Source organism: Medicago sativa, chromosome 8, assembly GCF_051527215.1.
Source record: "Medicago sativa cultivar Bolivia chromosome 8, Bolivia_mono, whole genome shotgun sequence".
NCBI classification, from domain to species: Eukaryota; Viridiplantae; Streptophyta; class Magnoliopsida; order Fabales; family Fabaceae; genus Medicago; species Medicago sativa.
Genome location: NC_140756.1, coordinates 68,087,424 through 68,101,797, shown reverse-complemented (window position 1 = coordinate 68,101,797; position 14,374 = coordinate 68,087,424). Strand labels below are relative to the sequence as shown.

Here is a 14,374-nt window from a genome sequence, read left to right as displayed (position 1 = left end):
TCCAATAATCTTTAGTGCATTATCTATTAAATTGTATCCTTCATAATTTTCAAGCATGGTGATTTTGGATTTTATTTTATTTTACACCAGCGCTATGGTTCAGTTTAGGATAAAAACATAACCGAACCTAGTTGGTATGAAGGTTCAGGGCGTCAGTCATGGTGGTTCTAAACTAAAACGAAACTACCTTCAAAGAAAATCATATAATACTTTTTCGAAGAGAGATGATTAGTGACAATTTCAGTATTGGTAAATGGCAGTCCGACAAAAAAAATTGGGATGGGTCGTGGCTTGAGACAGGGGATCTTTTGTCGCCATTTCTTTTCCTAATAGTTGTTGTTGGAACATTGGTGTGAAGTTGGAAGGAATTTGAAAGATTAAACACCAACTAATAAGATTTTGAACCAGTGTCAAGTGAATTGAAAAAATAGAGAGCAAAGATCCCACATAAAATTACAAAAAAACGGTTAATAATTTTCAAACGTTAGCGCAATAAAAAAAGAGCAGAAAGACGGGCTCGGGAGTGTCCGTCCTTTCACTAGTATAAATAGATGACTCTACTCAATTTAAAAATCACTCCAAAGAGTTCCATTAAGTTGTAGATAACTCTCTCTCTATCCAGTTTACTCAATCTCGAAATCTATTGGTTCCTTAACAAATTGTTTTTCTGTTGACTGCAATACTACTAGTGATGGTGAATCCACTACACATGTAAATGCTTCTAATTTACTTAAAACACAATAATTCATTTGTAAAATTATACTTCATGTCTTGAAAAAACATAGAATAAAAATCATTTGTAAATTTTATACTTTCAAACCTCCCATAAAAATTGAAACTAAACAGGTAAATGGTTCCACGTTGAATCAAAACATATATGTAACTAATTGGTTCAGATTTTAATACTATGAACATTTCTTCATTTCACAGCATCAAGTCTAGTACATAACCCATTGTTTTCCACTTTTTAAATAAAAAACTTCATGTATATAAACTTGAAAAAACTTATCAGATAACGATTTATCAAACTTATTAGCAAAGGAGGGCTGAAAATCAAATTTGCCAGTAAGTAGTGTAAAAAACACAAAACAAAAAATAAAAATATAGCACAAAAAATAAACACACACACAACAAGAAAACCATAAAAACAAACTCACAATAATCCAATAATAGTTGAATCAAATAGAAACCGAATTGGAAATTAAAGCACAAAATTACAACATGTAGAACAGATCTGAGGACCAAATCAATTTTCTCTCTAGCTCATTCAAGCAACAACGATATAATCCTTCCCTCAATCATGGCTTGCCTATCAACATAAGCTTTATGTGCCATAATCATCAAAATGTAAGAAGCCTTCTCTTGACATTCAGATGAATTTGAGAATGAAGATTTATCTGAGCAGTTCAACGAGATGAGAAATTGTTTCAACTATTGCAAACGAGCCTCTTCGCTTCGGAGATAGAAGAAGAAGAAGAAGAAGAAGAAGAAGAAGAAGGGATGATTCGAGCAATGAACAATGAGCGATAAAGGAGGTAAATGAATTACTTTCTCAAATTTTGGGTTTTATGATGGTGAGAGGAAGAAGAAAAAGAATAGAGAATATGGGCATGTAATTAAATAATGAAGGTGAAGAAGAGATAGAATAAGAAGAATCAAGCGATGAAGAGAGAGAGGATGAAAATGATTTTGCACTAAGAGATTTTGGGAAAATACTTCAGTGCCATAACAATGGTGCCATAGAACCAATCCTGGCCGTTGATGTGTATGGATGTGTGTGGGGATGTGTGTGTGATGTGTGTGTGTGGTGGAGATGCAATGGTATGGTGCCATTGGTGCCATTAATGGCACCAAAGTGGAGTCCGAGATTTTGGTGTTATATGGGAGGCACAAAAGTAATATCCACTGATACACTTAAAAAAAAAAATTTGTGTGAGACCATTGAACAATTTTTAATTTTATAAAACTTGTTATTGAAGGCCATTTTGAAGGGATCATGAGTGGACTTTTAAAATTAATGATCATGTTATAAACTTCTCAACTTTTGACCAAGTAAAATATTGATATTGTAACTTTCTATGTACATCATAACAAACATTGAATTTCTTAAGGGCCTGTTTGGTTTGGCTTCTGAGAAGCAATTCTAGCCCAAAATCAATTATTTACAGTGCCAAAAGCAATTCTAGCCAAAAACAACGTGTTTAGTTCAGCTTTTCAGAATTGCTTTTGTCCTCCAAAAGCAATTCTCCATGAAGCTACAAATTCTAGCTTCTAGCTTTTCTAGAATCAATTCTCCTTGAACAACGTGTATAGGTTTGTATATTTTATTATTACAACACGTTATTTTACTTTATTGCCCTTTATCAATTCTCATTCTTTATCAATTCTCCTTTGGCTATGTCTATTTTAGTAATTATACATTCAAAAGCAATTCTACATAATTGTATCCAAACATAAATCATTTTGTTTAATCAATTCTACATAATTGTATCCAAACATAAATCAATTCTCTCAGAATCAATTCTGTCAGAATCAATTCTATCAGAATCAATTCTCTCAGAATCAATTATATTCAAAGCTGAACCAAACGGGCACTAAGAAAAACAATGAATTTGTTATAGTATTAACTTTTAATTTTCTTATTTTATATTTTACTCATTTTAGTCAAAAGATTCCTAAGAACATTTATTCCATTCCCACATACATATGGTAAAAGCCAACAGGTAACAATCTGTACTTACCCATAACTAAGAGCAAATACAGCCACAATTTTATTTTATTTTTCCTTCCTTTTTTGCCAAAAAAAGGATAAGTACCACCGCCACATCATCAACGCGCCCATAGAAGGATCTAAACTCAACGTAACAACCTCTATATATAGCGTAAAACAAATGCTGAATTTTCACAACAACTTCATTTCTTTTATTCTTACCAATATCTACTTCTTCATCAATCTTGTTGTAGTCTTCTACAAACTCTTCCACATGGATCAGTTCATGATAAACACACCAATGGTTAATTTTCCATGGTATGATTAATCTTACCTTTGTTGATTATTTTTCTTTAATCACCTTCGTGATTGTTCTAATTTCATTTTCATATGCATCCTTTTTTGTAGGTCTGAAATTCGATTTCCCAGATCTATCATTTCAAGGAGCCGTGATCTTCTTATTTATATTGCTTTTGGAGTTTCTTCATGTTCATCAATCTAGTTGAAGTGTTCTCATTGCAGGTACAATTGGATCGTTGTGATGATCGTGAGTTTCGTCATGGATTGAAATTGAAGAGAAGATTATTGTAACAGAAGCGTTGCTATAAATTTAGTTACATGATGATGACTTGATGATGAAAATTTTGTGATTGTGAACCGAACCTTTGTCATGACAGACGCACTTGCATGGCAGGTAAAAAAAAATGAATAAAAATATATTTTCTTTTTTGAGGAAGATCGCACAGGAATTGCTCGGGATCTTCCTCTGGTGTGGTGGTGTGTGTGCGATCTTCTTCTTCTACTTCTCGTTATGCTTTCGATTATCTTTATTGATATACCGCTCATCAAAACAAATTATAACACTTATCACAGGATTTATCACTATCACTGGATTTTCTACGTTGCTGACTGAATAAGGTATCATTTATTACTTTACATTCGAAGCTTAATTAAGACAAGCTATGCGGAAATTGAGGAACTGTGATTGTTTCGATTAATTAATTTCGTGCTCATGTAAAATCAGGCTCTAGATTCAATTTATGTGATTTAGATTTACTCAATTAAATTAAGTTTTTATTTTGATGATATTCTTTATTGGCAGAGAGTGTGCTTAATGGAGTTCTTCGATAATTTAAGGTAATTGGTGTTTTGCTATTTACGCTAAAATTCAATTATCTTGAATAAGATTGTTGAGGAGATTGGATCTTCGATTAAATTCAGCTATGAGCCAATAAATTAACACTTCATTTGCATTTATATATTCTTTCTTTAATGTCTCCGACATGATTACAACAAATTAACACTTCAATTGCAGTTATATATTCTTTCAATTGCAGCTATATTACTACTCAATTCCTGATCATAAGCAAATTTAACAAATTTAGCAAATCTATTTCTTTAATGTCTTAGGCATGATTACCACAAATTAACACTTCAATTGGCATTATATATTCTTTCTTTAAACGAGTACGGTCCCAAAACGAGTACTTCAAGAGGGATTCTAGACAGCTTACATTAACTAGATTGTCTGGACAAGCATTGAATTGCCTCTCATAGGGTGTAATATTAATATTCACTTTTATACCAACCCAATCCATAAACAACAATGCAGCCATCTCACCTCCAGCGCTAAGGAATGCACCAATCAGTGCTTCAACAAAATCAGCAACAACTTTCCGTTTCAATTTTCTATTTCCGCGGAAAAAATATTTACTCGCGGAAATTGGAAATTGAAAAGGAAATTTGTTGCTGATGTTGTTGAAGCACTTATTTGTGCATTCCTTAGCGTTGGTGGTGAGATGGCTGCATTGTTGTTTATGGATTGGGTTGGTATATCAAAGTGAATATTAATATTACACACCCTATGAGAGGCAATTCAATGTTTATCCAGACAATATACCGTTCTCTGTTAGTAGAAGCTATGAGCCTATGACACACGGTTCCTACATGCTGCCTGACGTTCCTAGATGCTATTAGGTACTTACTGTTGGTATTATTTCTTCTTACATGTGTTGATGGTAAGAAGAAAGAAAATGCAAGGAATATTCATTTATGGCAAGTCATAAAAATATTGAAGAGATTAATGCATTGTATGTAAAGGAAGGTAACATTTTGAGTTATGAACTTATAATCATATGCTTAAATAGGTAAAAGAGTGGTACCAAGTTCAGAACATGTACAACCAAATAAGTGATACCTACATCATTAGTGCAATGATATAACATTTGTTTTGGTATTTATAGGTTGCAAATCGATAATAAAATTTGGAATAGAATTTGTATGTGTATATTGTCAAAAAACAGGAACAAGATTTTATCACCGTTTTATCACCAGCTTCATGACATTTTACTATTGATGTATTTATGCCCATGGGAAGTATGTGATGTTAGAAATTTGTCTCTTAACGTCAACTTTATTATTTTTAAAAAATGGTAGACAATCTCATATCATTTGTTAAGCATTCTAGATCACACCATGCTTGTTGAACACCCATTTTGTACGGGGGGATATATCTATTCAAATCAATATGCCTGAAAATTATCCATCATACTCAATATTGAATTTTCGCATCACACACAATGAATTATGCTTTTATTGAAAATTGGAGATTGAATGGCTTGCATGGGCAGTTTGGTTGATAATTTTGATAATTCTAACATTGTAATTTTGATGTTCATTATAATTATTTTGATGTTTCTTGGATATATCATAATCCATATATTCTCTGGTTGTTCTAATATTTGTGTATGTTGACAATGCTACAACTCATTGGAGTGAACTCAAATGTCGACACTTCAACAAAAGCAATTCTTTTTGCATGTCCAACCTTCAAGAAGCCAACTTAATATGTCAAGGAGAAAAAGAAGTTTTTATGTTTTCTTCAAGAAACCAACTTGGTCTAATATGATTAATTATTCATGGAGCAGTAGTATGAAAAGTGATTTATATGAAAGGAAGGAATGAAAAAGACAAAGAAACAATATAAGAGATCACACTAACCTCAATTACATCAAAGTGAAGTTGGTGGGAGATCACAATGGTGTCCAAGACCATCCAACTCAAGGAGCCTCAATTACATTAAATCTTTGTCATTGATGCAGTGAAGGGACAAAGATTACAATGAAGTATGGGAAAGTTCCACAACTGCTCATGGAATGCAGGGACAAACCTACATGGAAGTGTGTGTGCATGCTTGAGCCCTCACTATGTTTTGACACTTTTTTTTTTTCTTTCAATACAATATATAAACATAGAAAGTTTGAGATATTGTTTTCAATATTTTTTTTTGAAGAGGCTAAAATGTTTTCAACTTTGTTGAATAGCGTTATAAAATATATTGGTTGATCGGTCAAGAATATTATCAAGGATTGGACGGAAAATCACATAAGAGATTAATGGTTAAATGATTGTTTAATTACTTATATAGAAAAAAATGTCTTTATTGACTTTGGAAAATAAAGAAAAGAAAATTATTAATTTTAAAAATATAAAAAATCACATAGAATAACTATGATGTTAATATATACTTTAAAAAATGGAATGTTATATATGTGTGTGTAGAGTCTCTACCACCCAAAATTTATGGATTCGTTCTTATCTAGATGTTATCGATTAAATTACGAGAACCATCCATATTAAGCTTCAAAGAGAGGACATGAGAAAGAGTACTGCTGTAACGCCCTCCTTTTTATTTAATTATTTTTATTAAGTTTTTTTTTGAAAGGAATTATTTTTATTAAGTTAGACTCTATTTATGTGATTTATTTATATATATGAGGTGTTAGTATTTTATTATGTGGCATTATTTTATTATTTATTAGAATACGAGAATTATTAGTGTAAGTAGAATTGGAGGTTAGAATAGAAATAAGAATAAGTTATTGGGCCTAAATAGATTTAGGAAGAGTGATTAATATTATAAATAAGGAAGCTCAGGTTAGAAAGAGTTTTTTCGTTAAACCGCTTTTTGGAGAAAGAGGAGAAAGAGGAGAACTCAGAGAGAGAACCCTAGGAACGAAAAACGCTGCTTTTGATTTCAGAAAAACAATCTAAGGTAAGGGTGAGACTATCTTTCACTAATATTAGGTCTGTGAATCATTAGATTGCATCTAACATGCTTTAGGATGAGTTTTTAAGGGGGGTGTTTTATTCATCGGTAAGGGTTGCATGATCATATGGATAGTGAAGGGTTAATTTTCGTTGTTATCTAATTCTTTTGATGAATCTATGATTAAATTTCTGTTCTTTTATGTCACTGTAATTATATGTTTGATTTTCTTTTCTAAATTGTGATGTTTCGTGTTAAATTCATGATTGATATTTGGTATTACTATTATGAATTATTTTGAGTCATCTCCTTCATGATTTGGATCGGCAGGTTTTGTATGATTGTCTTTAGGAATATAAATTTGTGATACTTGAAAAAGAACCTCAATGATGTCTCTGCCAAGCGGATCATATCCTAGGGCTGTTTAAAATATCATGGTTGTTACTAGTAATGCCTCAAAGTGTTTTTCTTTTCCCTTATCCACCACTTGAATCACTCGCAGAAGCTTGTTTAATCCCGTTTGTGAGTTTTCAAAGCCTTCATCAATTTTTCTCATTGTTCTCCTCTCTCGCGACTAACAGATTTGTTTCGTCCCTCTTGATCATCATTTATGTCCTTTATTTGATAAAATTATAAGACCAAATAGGCACCTCTGTATTTAGTTCCTTTTTATTTGTTGAATCTCGATAGCCATGTACACTTAGTGATAGAATGGCCATTGACTAGATGACAACATGCCCTAAGAATTATAGTTATTTAGCATGTTTTCTAAAAGACCAGAGATAGATTTTCTCATAATTGTTCATGAGATTAGTTAATATGAAATTCCTTACCTGATAACATACGACCTATTATTCGAAATTTATTTAGGCAAATTATTAAATTATCCTTATTCAAAAGTAGAATTTAGATGAGGCTCAATTCCTATTTAGCTTCATAGCCCATGGTCTAATTTCACCAAAGTTGCAAAGACGTTGAAATATCTGCCACCTACTATTAGTTTAAACTACCCTTATAAGCTTATTATATGTAGCATAAGCTTACTTGGATATGTTCAGTCGAGACTTGTCACTATCAGCTCAAAATTATATATATTATTTTTAAGTTACTTTATTGAGGTAATTGTTATAATGAAAATTATTCCTACTATTATTTAAATGTGTTTGAAATAATAAGTTTTAATGATGAATTTTTGACGATGTGTATTGATCTGTTATTTGAAGATGTGTGATTTAAATATGTGCTATATGAAGATGAGAATATTTAAAGATGTGTTATTTGAAGATGTATGATTTAATGATAATGTGAAAAAGATGTGTTATATAATGAAGTGCTATTTGGAAGATGTGTGATTTAAACATGTGTTATTTATGATGTTTATTTTGATGCGATGTTTAAGATGTTGATGTTTATCATTTGATACTGTTAAGTTATGATGCTGATATGATGTGACTTTATAAGTGTTGCATATACTGTTGAGTCTTATTTAAGATGTAAGTGTCGGTCTAAGTCAAAGAGTTATAAGATGTTCATGAAGTTCTAAGACGTAAGATGTTGAGTCCATGCATACTCATTTATAGATGAGGGCTCATGCCCTGGAGCTTTTGCTCAACCACGACGATGGAGCTTTTGCTCAACCACGACGATGAGAGCTTATGCTCAACCACGACGATGAGAGCTTATGCTCAACCACGACGATGAGAGCTTATGCTCAACCACGACGATGAGGGCTTATGCCCTAAAATGGTACCACATGCATTTGCATTTCATGATGATTCGAGATGGTTTAAGACGTTAAGAGTTGCATAGTCGAGTCTAGATGCATTGTCAAGTCAAGTCGTTAAGTTGTGATGTTTTAACGAATTACCTTGTGATGTCTTTTAGTATGATGATATGTGACGATGACTGTGACTGCTATATGATGATATTTTGCTAAGATGAGTGATGATGTTTATGTATTTAATTATAATTGTTAAATTATAAGATGTTTATGTTGTTAAATGTAATTTATGATTTATAAGCTTAATATTATTGTTTGAGAAATCTCACCCCTTCTGCGTATATGTTGCCTCGACCGTGGGTAATGTGCAGGTAATAAAGATTAGCTGTGTTCGTGAGTAGACTCCTCACATCGTGTCTAGGATGCTCTGATACGTAACGGGATGGGGATTTTAATACTATTTTCTGTTCCTTTACGTATTGCTTTTGAAGTTTAAGAATTATTTTTGAACTAAGATTTATGAAACTTTTATGATGAGGTTGAAGTTTAAGAATTATTTTTGAACTAAGATTTATGAGACTTTTATGATGAGGCCTGCGTGCCAAAGACTTTTATGTTGTTGAACTAATTCCGCTGCGAAGTTTTAAAGATTAAGTTGAATAATTTTGAAGGATAAATATTTATTTATTCAATTTATGATTTTTATGAAATGTGACATTCCGTTTACGATGAATACTCTGATTTATTTACGAAATTTTCACGTTGGGAAAACGGGGTGTTACAATTGGTATCAGAGCAGGTCGGTCCGTCCGGCCAAGTAGATGAGTCGTTTCGTCATGTTTTCTAGTTAATAGTTATGTTTTATTATGTGATCGTGTTTAACTGACTAACTTTGATGTGGTTTTTTGTGTTTTGTTGAAGAAGCAATAACTAAATTTATTTTCTCTTGTGCTTTGAATTTCGAGGACGAAATTCTTTTAAGTTGGGGAGAGTTGTAACGCCCTCCTTTTTATTTAATTATTTTTATTAAGTTTTTTTTTGAAAGGAATTATTTTTATTAAGTTAGACTCTATTTATGTGATTTATTTATATATATGAGGTGTTAGTATTTTATTATGTGGCATTATTTTATTATTTATTAGAATACGAGAATTATTAGTGTAAGTAGAATTGGAGGTTAGAATAGAAATAAGAATAAGTTATTGGGCCTAAATAGATTTAGGAAGAGTGATTAATATTATAAATAAGGAAGCTTAGGTTAGAAAGAGTTTTTTCGTTAAACCGCTTTTTGGAGAAAGAGGAGAAAGAGGAGAACTCAGAGAGAGAACCCTAGGAACGAAAAACGCTGCTTTTGATTTCAGAAAAACAATCTAAGGTAAGGGTGAGACTATCTTTCACTAATATTAGGTCTGTGAATCATTAGATTGCATCTAACATGCTTTAGGATGAGTTTTTAAGGGGGGTGTTTTATTCATCGGTAAGGGTTGCATGATCATATGGATAGTGAAGGGTTAATTTTCGTTGTTATCTAATTCTTTTGATGAATCTATGATTAAATTTCTGTTCTTTTATGTCACTGTAATTATATGTTTGATTTTCTTTTCTAAATTGTGATGTTTCGTGTTAAATTCATGATTGATATTTGGTATTACTATTATGAATTATTTTGAGTCATCTCCTTCATGATTTGGATCGGCAGGTTTTGTATGATTGTCTTTAGGAATATAAATTTGTGATACTTGAAAAAGAACCTCAATGATGTCTCTGCCAAGCGGATCATATCCTAGGGCTGTTTAAAATATCATGGTTGTTACTAGTAATGCCTCAAAGTGTTTTTCTTTTCCCTTATCCACCACTTGAATCACTCGCAGAAGCTTGTTTAATCCCGTTTGTGAGTTTTCAAAGCCTTCATCAATTTTTCTCATTGTTCTCCTCTCTCGCGACTAACAGATTTGTTTCGTCCCTCTTGATCATCATTTATGTCCTTTATTTGATAAAATTATAAGACCAAATAGGCACCTCTGTATTTAGTTCCTTTTTATTTGTTGAATCTCGATAGCCATGTACACTTAGTGATAGAATGGCCATTGACTAGATGACAACATGCCCTAAGAATTATAGTTATTTAGCATGTTTTCTAAAAGACCAGAGATAGATTTTCTCATAATTGTTCATGAGATTAGTTAATATGAAATTCCTTACCTGATAACATACGACCTATTATTCGAAATTTATTTAGGCAAATTATTAAATTATCCTTATTCAAAAGTAGAATTTAGATGAGGCTCAATTCCTATTTAGCTTCATAGCCCATGGTCTAATTTCACCAAAGTTGCAAAGACGTTGAAATATCTGCCACCTACTATTAGTTTAAACTACCCTTATAAGCTTATTATATGTAGCATAAGCTTACTTGGATATGTTCAGTCGAGACTTGTCACTATCAGCTCAAAATTATATATATTATTTTTAAGTTACTTTATTGAGGTAATTGTTATAATGAAAATTATTCCTACTATTATTTAAATGTGTTTGAAATAATAAGTTTTAATGATGAATTTTTGACGATGTGTATTGATCTGTTATTTGAAGATGTGTGATTTAAATATGTGCTATATGAAGATGAGAATATTTAAAGATGTGTTATTTGAAGATGTATGATTTAATGATAATGTGAAAAAGATGTGTTATATAATGAAGTGCTATTTGGAAGATGTGTGATTTAAACATGTGTTATTTATGATGTTTATGTTGATGCGATGTTTAAGATGTTGATGTTTATCATTTGATACTGTTAAGTTATGATGCTGATATGATGTGACTTTATAAGTGTTGCATATACTGTTGAGTCTTATTTAAGATGTAAGTGTCGGTCTAAGTCAAAGAGTTATAAGATGTTCATGAAGTTCTAAGACGTAAGATGTTGAGTCCATGCATACTCATTTATAGATGAGGGCTCATGCCCTGGAGCTTTTGCTCAACCACGACGATGGAGCTTTTGCTCAACCACGACGATGAGAGCTTATGCTCAACCACGACGATGAGAGCTTATGCTCAACCACGACGATGAGAGCTTATGCTCAACCACGACGATGAGGGCTTATGCCCTAAAATGGTACCACATGCATTTGCATTTCATGATGATTCGAGATGGTTTAAGACGTTAAGAGTTGCATAGTCGAGTCTAGATGCATTGTCAAGTCAAGTCGTTAAGTTGTGATGTTTTAACGAATTACCTTGTGATGTCTTTTAGTATGATGATATGTGACGATGACTGTGACTGCTATATGATGATATTTTGCTAAGATGAGTGATGATGTTTATGTATTTAATTATAATTGTTAAATTATAAGATGTTTATGTTGTTAAATGTAATTTATGATTTATAAGCTTAATATTATTGTTTGAGAAATCTCACCCCTTCTGCGTATATGTTGCCTCGACCGTGGGTAATGTGCAGGTAATAAAGATTAGCTGTGTTCGTGAGTAGACTCCTCACATCGTGTCTAGGATGCTCTGATACGTAACGGGATGGGGATTTTAATACTATTTTCTGTTCCTTTACGTATTGCTTTTGAAGTTTAAGAATTATTTTTGAACTAAGATTTATGAAACTTTTATGATGAGGTTGAAGTTTAAGAATTATTTTTGAACTAAGATTTATGAGACTTTTATGATGAGGCCTGCGTGCCAAAGACTTTTATGTTGTTGAACTAATTCCGCTGCGAAGTTTTAAAGATTAAGTTGAATAATTTTGAAGGATAAATATTTATTTATTCAATTTATGATTTTTATTCCGTTTACGATGAATACTCTGATTTATTTACGAAATTTTCACGTTGGGAAAACGGGGTGTTACAATTGGTATCAGAGCAGGTCGGTCCGTCCGGCCAAGTAGATGAGTCGTTTCGTCATGTTTTCTAGTTAATAGTTATGTTTTATTATGTGATCGTGTTTAACTGACTAACTTTGATGTGGTTTTTTGTGTTTTGTTGAAGAAGCAATAACTAAATTTATTTTCTCTTGTGCTTTGAATTTCGAGGACGAAATTCTTTTAAGTTGGGGAGAGTTGTAACGCCCTCCTTTTTATTTAATTATTTTTATTAAGTTTTTTTTTTGAAAGGAATTATTTTTATTAAGTTAGACTCTATTTATGTGATTTATTTATATATATGAGGTGTTAGTATTTTATTATGTGGCATTATTTTATTATTTATTAGAATACGAGAATTATTAGTGTAAGTAGAATTGGAGGTTAGAATAGAAATAAGAATAAGTTATTGGGCCTAAATAGATTTAGGAAGAGTGATTAATATTATAAATAAGGAAGCTTAGGTTAGAAAGAGTTTTTTCGTTAAACCGCTTTTTGGAGAAAGAGGAGAAAGAGGAGAACTCAGAGAGAGAACCCTAGGAACGAAAAACGCTGCTTTTGATTTCAGAAAAACAATCTAAGGTAAGGGTGAGACTATCTTTCACTAATATTAGGTCTGTGAATCATTAGATTGCATCTAACATGCTTTAGGATGAGTTTTTAAGGGGGGTGTTTTATTCATCGGTAAGGGTTGCATGATCATATGGATAGTGAAGGGTTAATTTTCGTTGTTATCTAATTCTTTTGATGAATCTATGATTAAATTTCTGTTCTTTTATGTCACTGTAATTATATGTTTGATTTTCTTTTCTAAATTGTGATGTTTCGTGTTAAATTCATGATTGATATTTGGTATTACTATTATGAATTATTTTGAGTCATCTCCTTCATGATTTGGATCGGCAGGTTTTGTATGATTGTCTTTAGGAATATAAATTTGTGATACTTGAAAAAGAACCTCAATGATGTCTCTGCCAAGCGGATCATATCCTAGGGCTGTTTAAAATATCATGGTTGTTACTAGTAATGCCTCAAAGTGTTTTTCTTTTCCCTTATCCACCACTTGAATCACTCGCAGAAGCTTGTTTAATCCCGTTTGTGAGTTTTCAAAGCCTTCATCAATTTTTCTCATTGTTCTCCTCTCTCGCGACTAACAGATTTGTTTCGTCCCTCTTGATCATCATTTATGTCCTTTATTTGATAAAATTATAAGACCAAATAGGCACCTCTGTATTTAGTTCCTTTTTATTTGTTGAATCTCGATAGCCATGTACACTTAGTGATAGAATGGCCATTGACTAGATGACAACATGCCCTAAGAATTATAGTTATTTAGCATGTTTTCTAAAAGACCAGAGATAGATTTTCTCATAATTGTTCATGAGATTAGTTAATATGAAATTCCTTACCTGATAACATACGACCTATTATTCGAAATTTATTTAGGCAAATTATTAAATTATCCTTATTCAAAAGTAGAATTTAGATGAGGCTCAATTCCTATTTAGCTTCATAGCCCATGGTCTAATTTCACCAAAGTTGCAAAGACGTTGAAATATCTGCCACCTACTATTAGTTTAAACTACCCTTATAAGCTTATTATATGTAGCATAAGCTTACTTGGATATGTTCAGTCGAGACTTGTCACTATCAGCTCAAAATTATATATATTATTTTTAAGTTACTTTATTGAGGTAATTGTTATAATGAAAATTATTCCTACTATTATTTAAATGTGTTTGAAATAATAAGTTTTAATGATGAATTTTTGACGATGTGTATTGATCTGTTATTTGAAGATGTGTGATTTAAATATGTGCTATATGAAGATGAGAATATTTAAAGATGTGTTATTTGAAGATGTATGATTTAATGATAATGTGAAAAAGATGTGTTATATAATGAAGTGCTATTTGGAAGATGTGTGATTTAAACATGTGTTATTTATGATGTTTATGTTGATGCGATGTTTAAGATGTTGATGTTTATCATTTGATACTGTTAAGTTATGATGCTGATATGATG

The 14,374-nt window shown here is 31.7% G+C and overlaps 1 long non-coding RNA gene across 2 annotated transcripts; it reads left to right on the top strand.

Annotated features, from left to right (window-relative positions):
• Positions 1–2,904: 2,904 nt before the first annotated feature.
• LOC146900851 (uncharacterized) lies at positions 2,905–6,066 on the top strand. Of its 2 annotated transcripts, XR_015023597.1 has the most exons (4): positions 2,905–3,028; positions 3,119–3,404; positions 3,584–3,628; positions 3,813–6,066. It is a non-coding gene; the product is annotated as an uncharacterized LOC146900851 (long non-coding RNA). The 2 variants fall into 2 exon arrangements; XR_015023596.1 differs by having other exon boundaries at positions 3,584–6,066.
• The last annotated feature ends 8,308 nt before the right edge of the window (positions 6,067–14,374 follow it).